Source organism: Heliangelus exortis, chromosome 17 (genome assembly GCF_036169615.1).
Source record: "Heliangelus exortis chromosome 17, bHelExo1.hap1, whole genome shotgun sequence".
Lineage (NCBI taxonomy): Eukaryota > Metazoa > Chordata > Aves > Apodiformes > Trochilidae > Heliangelus > Heliangelus exortis.
The window spans coordinates 12854106-12860994 of record NC_092438.1 but is presented as its reverse complement, the minus strand read 5'-3'; the positions used below and the strand labels follow the sequence as shown (position 1 = coordinate 12860994).

The 6889-nt window shown below is 54.3% G+C and overlaps 1 protein-coding gene across 6 annotated transcripts in view; it reads left to right on the top strand.

Moving 5' to 3' along the window:
- The first annotated feature begins 5595 nt into the window (after window positions 1–5595).
- CAPN15 (calpain 15) overlaps window positions 5596–6889 on the top strand; it is a 44588-nt gene continuing 43294 nt past the window's right edge. For 5 of the 6 annotated variants that reach the window (XM_071761037.1, XM_071761035.1, XM_071761034.1 and 2 more), the window contains exons 1-2: window positions 5596–5940; window positions 6094–6283. The gene's annotated coding sequence lies outside the window, so the exon portion shown is untranslated. The remainder of the gene's footprint in view (window positions 5941–6093; window positions 6284–6889) is intronic. The other variant, XM_071761036.1, reaches the window with a different exon arrangement.

The window sequence follows — 6889 nt, the reverse complement described above, 5'->3', positions numbered from 1 at the left end:
GGGCTCGTAGTTCCCTTGCGCTATTCACGACGGCTTCTGCGCTGTTTCCGCGCCGTAGCGCCCGCAGGCCGGGATGGGGCGCTACGCCACGGCGGCGGCGTAAGGGCGGGCTCGGAGACTCCGGGGCAGGCCGGGCCGGTGGCGGAGCGGGAGGAAGGCAGCGGCGGCGGAGCGGCCGGGAGCCGCGGCGGGCGGGCGGGAGGGAGGAGGGGGGGTGGAAGTTGCTCTGCCCGGGGGCGGGGGGGAAAGCGCGGGACCGGGCGGCAAGGCGAACAGCAGCGCGGCCGTCTCCATCCCCAGGTGAGCGGCGGCGGGGAGCGGCGGGGGCCTCCGGGAGCGCGGGGAGGTGGGGACGGGCTGCCCCGGGGCCTCCCGCCGCGGGCCGCGGCTCCCAGCGCTGCCGCCGGGTCGGGGGTCTCCGGGTCGGGGCCGCCCGGCACCACCTGTTGCCGGTGGGCCCGAGGAGCCCGGCTGGCCGGGGAGGGAGGGAGGAAGGGGGGGGTCCCTCCTCGGTGGGCTGCGGCTGTCGGGGTGCCTCACCCGGGGTTCGTGGGGTGTCCCGGGGCTGCAGCCGCCCTCCGCCCCGGCGGGGGTTTTACCCAAGTTGGGAGTCGTGCAGAGCTGGGGGTGGGGGTCTGGCAGCCCCCGCGCTGCCGTGCCGGGGGTCGGCAAGGACGGCGGAGACCTGCCGGGTCTGCTCCCGGCTTCGGGTCCGGCTGCGGGGCTGCGGCGCGGCAGAGCCCCGGGGATGCCGTCCTGCAGCCTCTCCGCTGCCCTCCCCCTCAGAAACCCATCTGCTGGGGGGTGAGGAAGCGTTGGGGCAGAGTTTGTAAAGCCTCTGTGAGTTTGCCCTTTAGAATCGGTTGGTTGACTCTTATGCTCGAGTCTTCGAAGCATCCTAAGGCTGTTCAGGCCCCGATGCCTCATCAGGACCCTTGGATTTTACTGCATGTCAGCTCAGCTGCAGCTGTCAGCATGTCAGCCTCCAGATCCTGGGTGAAGAAGTCTGTTACAGTGGCTGGAAAAGGCTTGGTATGCTGGCTGGCCTCTCCATTTTACAGCAGCTTTCCTCTCCCCTCCCTGTGCCTGCTCCTGGGCTGTCCCCCAGCCCCCCTAAACACCAAAAAATGAGTGTTTCGGGGTGCTTGTCTTGTGAGTTGTAGGGGGAAGATTGAACAATGCCCACGTTGTGATTGAAATGTCAGATTGTTTCCTCCGAGTGGTTGTGGTTGTTGTTTTTTGTTGGTGGCTTGCTGGTTTTTTTTTTTCAGATTGAAATCACAGCTGGTGCTCAGTGCTCCAGAGGCCTTCAGACCCGGGATGTGGATGGGTGGTTTTTCATGGTCGGACAGAAGGTTATCAGAGGAGTGCTCACTGCACATGGTGTTTGTGCACAGGCAGTGGTGTGTGGCTGTGGGCCAGTCAGGAGGTTCTTGGAGAGCAGGAGGTGCATTTCCAGGGAGCCAAGGTGGAGAGGGGTGGTGCAGATCCAGGCTGCTGGCTGGGGGAGAGGCTGCAGCTCCCAGACTGGAGCCCTTGTGCCTCTGAGCTCAGAGTTCTTCCCAGACTTGGCACGTTGTCACCTGGGGCTCTGTGTGAGGTGCCACCTTCTCTAATCCAGAGCAGCCCTGGGGTGGGAGGGTGGCTCTGTGGCAGACCCACCTCCTGCCATGCTGTGAGTCTGCCAGTGGCTTTTGCATGGCCATTTCTTGAGCTCCTGCTGCTGCTGGGCAGACTGACTTGGGCCTGTGAGAGAGGTAGGAGGCAGCATGTGTCAGAGAGGCATGATTCAAATCACCAGGATTTAATGGACCTGGGGATATTAAAGCAGCTTTCAAGTTGCATCACCTCCTGTTGTGTCCAAGACTGTAATGGTTGAAGGCAAGACCCAACGTTGCTCCCTTCCCCGGGTGGTGTTGGAGGGCTGGAGGGGCCTTTGAAGGTTTGGTGTGAGTTGCTGTGTTCTCTAAGCTGTGTTGCTTTGGCAGGAGAGCAAGCAGTCTCCTTGGGGTGATGACTTGGTGTGTAAGGGAACCCCAGGCGTGGGCCAGGCGTAATTTCTTAGAATAAATATTGAAAAACTGCTAAAGTTGCATGGTAAAGAAAGGTTGAGTGTCTTGCTTACACTTGGAGATGAGTCCTGGCAGCTGAAGGGCTGGGTGACCCTGTGGAGGAGCCTGGCTGCCCCCATGAGATGTACTGTTTGCCCTGCTGCTCATCCATGGAGTGCCCTTTATCTTTATCTTTATCTTTATCTTTATCTTTTTTATCTTGTCATCTTTGCTGTAATACCTCTGGCTTTGCAGAGGGAAGTGGCCTAGGCCCTGATGTTGCCTCAGCCAGCTGAGGATCTTGATCTTGTGGCCAAGACACTGCTTTCATCCCTCCTGGAGGTTTTGTGGGAGCTTGCCAAGTTTGCAGTGGTTTTCCACGTGAGCCCCAGAGACATTCCCAGCCAGTCCCCAGGACATGGCTGTGCTCATCTCTGCTGGAGAAGGGGGGACATCATCCTTTCTCAGGTGAGATGCAAGTGGGAGGAACACTTTTTTCCCCCCTCTCATCTTTCTGCTTTGTCTGGTGCTTTTCTGGGTCAGTTCTGACCTTTTCTGTCAGCAGAGGGGTCTGGGAAGGAGCAGATCCCAGGGTGTTTATTCCAGTGAGGATCTTGATGAGGGAGGAGGAGGCTGGGGGCAGGGAAGGGGGAGGCTGCTGGGGGCAGCAAGTGTCCTGCCCAGGTGGCTCTGTCCTAGCTCAGAGGCAAGAGGAAACTTGTGAGCAGCCCATTTGCTGGAACTCTGGGGCTCTGAGAAAGGTCATCCCCAGTGCAGCCTGGGGAAAGCTGCTTATGCGGGTGGGACAGGTGAGTCAGCAGCTTCCTCCTCATTTTCCATCATAATCCCACTCTTCTGAGCAAGACTTGCAGTCTGCCTGCTCCCAGGAAGCCTCCTGGATCTGCCTGCTTGCTGTTGGACCCAGCCTGAGCTTGCAGCCCTTCCCAGGCCACTGTCACCAGGCAGGGAGGAGCAGGCTGCTACCAGATTTCTGTCCTGCTCTCCTGATAGCTTGGATTTAGCAATGGCAGCTGAGGAAGCCAAGGGAGGCAAAAGGGAAACATTTAACCCTTGCCTTTGCAGCTCCCTCCCCCATATTGTTGGCACTTTTTAGGGTGGCTGATAGGAAATGCTGGTGATGTTCCCAAAATTTGCTCACGTTCAGTTGCTTGGAAGATGAGGAGGGTTTTTGTCTGCTGTTTCCTCTCATGATGGAAAAAAAAAAAAATTAAATGCTGCTGCTCTGGTGCCTGGACAGAAGGGGGAAGGGGGAGCTCTGGGAAGGAAATAGGATCCAAAGAAATGTGTCACCAGCAGAAAGAGCAATTGTTTTCCTGCATTTACATTGCAGAGCCTCGTCCTGCTCGGGCAGCCCATGTTTGACAGCCAAGATAATACATTTATATTGATGTAATTAGTGGGACATGGAGTTTGCTGAATGGCTTGGGGGCAGCAGGCTTTTCAGTCTAACTCTGGCAAATAGATCAGGGAGGATTGGAAAGCTGCCTGTGGGTTGCTAGAATTGGCCCTTTGGGTTTCTGGAGGTTGAGTGCATAACTGCTGATTTCTCCTATTGTGCTGTAGCTTGCCTAGTTGAAAAGAAAATAACTTGAGGGAACACGAGGCTATTTTTGCCAGCTTGAGATGATCGAGTTTGATTTCTGAAAACTGAAGCTGAGTCCTTAGGCTTGCACATTAAAACACACTGTGCTGGAACTGGGTCTCTGTTCCTCTACCAACGTGTGCCTCTGCACTTTGCCAGTGGTGTAAACTCTGCTGGCTGCTCATTAAAAAAAGAAATAGCTTTTTCTGCCCCTTCTGCAGCAAACCAGTGCTGTGGGGCTGAGCGGTGTCAGCACTGGAGGAGGTGATTGCATTGTGGCAGGGAGGCCAGGCTGGTCCCTGCCTGAGTTCTGGGGGTGAGCAGCAATTCCTGAAGCTGCAGGTTTATCAACACACCTTGGCTTTGGTGACAAAGCGTCCAAAAAGGTGTTGTCCCCCTGTGATAATATTGCCCTGTGATAATATCGCCACAATAATATTATTGTGATAAAATTGCATTTCTAATGTAGCACTTCCTGTGGCACCCAAGTTTTCCTCTTCAGCATCTTATCCCCAGTGCCAAGCCAGATGATTTTGGTTAACTGAGGATGTCCCAGGCAGCTTCCCAACTTGTGCTGTGTTCCTCTGACAGCAAAAACTCCTCCTGCTCCTGTAACAAAAAAGTTTGCAGAGAAGCTGACTCTCCCCCAGCTTTGCCTGTGTAACCAGTTAACTCCCCCTGAATCTCTGCTGGCCTGTGGAAGTGGGAACAGAGCACAAGGGTCCTTGTGTGCTGGGCTGAATCCTCCCTGCCATCCTCTCTGCTCTCTGGAGAGGTTGAAGCACTGATATGGTCAAGGTCTTACTCTCCAGCTTGTCTGTACCAGCCAGTTGTTTGCAAAAGCCAGGTCAGCAGGCAGAGCTGCAAGGCTCTTGTAATTTCAGCAGAGCCAAAAGGTTTTATTCTAAGCTGCTGGGTGTGAAGTGGTCTCTCTTCACAGCCCATGCAGATGTGGAGATGTCAAGACAAAGGCTGTGGTGTCAGGGACCCTGATGTGGGGCCCTCTGTCCTCTGGTGTTTGTCTTGCAAGAGCTGTCAGAGTGGTTCCAAAGAAAGTTTATCAATATGGTGATAAGTGCTTTACATATATAATTATATATATATATATAAATAGCTCTCTTAACTGAAACCTTTCCTGCCAGCAGGAGCTTTTTGACTGTCCCACTGCCACGGGGGTGCTGTGGGCCAGGAGTTCCCTGTGTAACCAGTGCTGTGCAGACCCTTGGGTTTAAAAGAACCAGGGTGGTCCTGCTGAACTTTAACCAGTCTCTTATTTCCTTTTTCCTAGTCCCTGAGTTCTGTCTCTTACCTCCCCCATCCCATCCTTCCTTTGCTGCTTTGGTTTCATTAGCAGTGTGTGTCCAGGTTGTCTTTTCCCCACTGCCTGGAAATCTGGGTGCTGCAGAGCACTGGGAGAGAAAAACCCTTTGTTAATTGGCCAGAACCTGTCCCAGGAGCATCCTGCTGTGTCCCATGGTATGGCTGTGGGGACAGCAGGCAAGGCAGGGGGGCAGAACAGGGTCTGTTGCTCTCCTGCTGTGCTCCCAGAGAGCACACTGTTCAGGCTGAATCCTTTATTTGGTTTTTGGCTCCCTCTCCCTATAAGGTGAGAGTGTGCTGGTGAGGCAGAATGTTACAGACAACTGTTCTTGTTGCCTCCATCTGACAGAAGTCCATCCTGAGGGAGACAGCAGTTTCACAGGGTGTGAATGTCATTAAAACAACTTGGTTTGAGAGCAGAGAATATGGAGGGAGGTTTGCTGGAGCAAGTGTGCTGATGTCACACTGTCTGGGGGTGAAGTGGGCACCTTTGGCAAAATCAGGGAAATATGGGCTCCTGAATTTCCACTGCTAAGGATGTCCTGGCCAGGTGGCATAATTAACATCTCTCTCTGTGTTTGAACATGCAGGTAGTGTGCCCCTCCTGCTATCCCTGCCTCCACATAAAACACCCCTGGGAGATCCTCCCCTGTTGCTAATTGTCCAGAAGCCTTGTCCTGAACAACCTGCAGAGCTCCTGAGGTGCTGCTGGGTCACCTGGGATGGCAGCAGCTCCCTCCAGAACGCTCAGCAGCAGCCACCAGCTGAGAGAGTGGAGCCAGTGAAGGGCAGAGAACTCATCACCAAAGGGGCTGAAACCACGAGTGAAGAATCTGAGTTGGCCCAAAAGCAAACTGGATCCTGTCTCCAGGTGGGACTGAGCTGCAGCTGGATGCCACAGGAAGCACAAAGCCTTCTGAGAGCTGTAGTTGGAGTGGATGCTCACTGAGTGACCTAAAATGTGAGGTTGGTTGCTTTTACTGTTGGGGTGATGATCAACTGGGTGTCTCAGCAGCCATTTATTCATAGAACCATAGAACTGTAGGGGTTGGAAAAGACCTCTGGAGCTCACCCAGTCCAACCCCCCTTACATGCCTTTGTTTCTTCTCTGTTCCCCAGCTTGGTGCAGCAGCCACCACTCCTTCTGGCAGGCTTGGTGTGGTGCTGGTGGCTCTGTGCAGAGCCCATCTAGCATGCTCCTCCAGCTGGGACACTCTGCTGGTGCCAACAGCAGCTCTTCAACTCCAGGGACACCGGGCTGACTCCACACCTCCTGGGCACTGGACCAGCTGAGCAGAACCTGTGTTGGGTGAGAGGCTTTTCTGACCACATTGGCTCTGTGCTGGGCTGAGAGGGGCTGAAAGGAAAAAGACCTTTTCTGCTCTGGTTTGTAAGCACTGCTACCCTGCTTCTTGTCACCCAGTCTGTTCATTGTTGTCTTTCTTGTTTTGATTCCTTCTTTGAGTGTTTTACTCTCTTTGCTGTCTTTGTGAAGGCCACGTGCTCTTATGAGTAGGAATACTGGTGTCCTCTGGTTTTCTCACCAAGAAGAACCTCTGAGAGTGGTTGTGAAAATATGAGGTCTTTCAAGACCTCACAGTCTTAAGCTGTGGAAACTTGGTGACTGTCCCAGGGTGTGTTTGAGGCAATGCAAAGGCTGGGAAATAAATGAGTCTAAGACAGTCTGCACTGCTTGGCCTGCAGTAGCCATAGTGCTGTGGCACTTGCCAGCCCAGGACTGGGACAGAGAAGTGATTGTGTTGTACCTGAGGTGGTTGGGCTGCTTTTAGCTTCTACCTTCAGGGTTTGTTTGTGGTGTCTGCTGCAGGAGAGCATGTGATGGTGTTGTCCTTGTGTTTGAATCAGCAAGGCTGATGTGGCCTTATCCCAGGCCAGGGCTTTGGATTAATTTTGA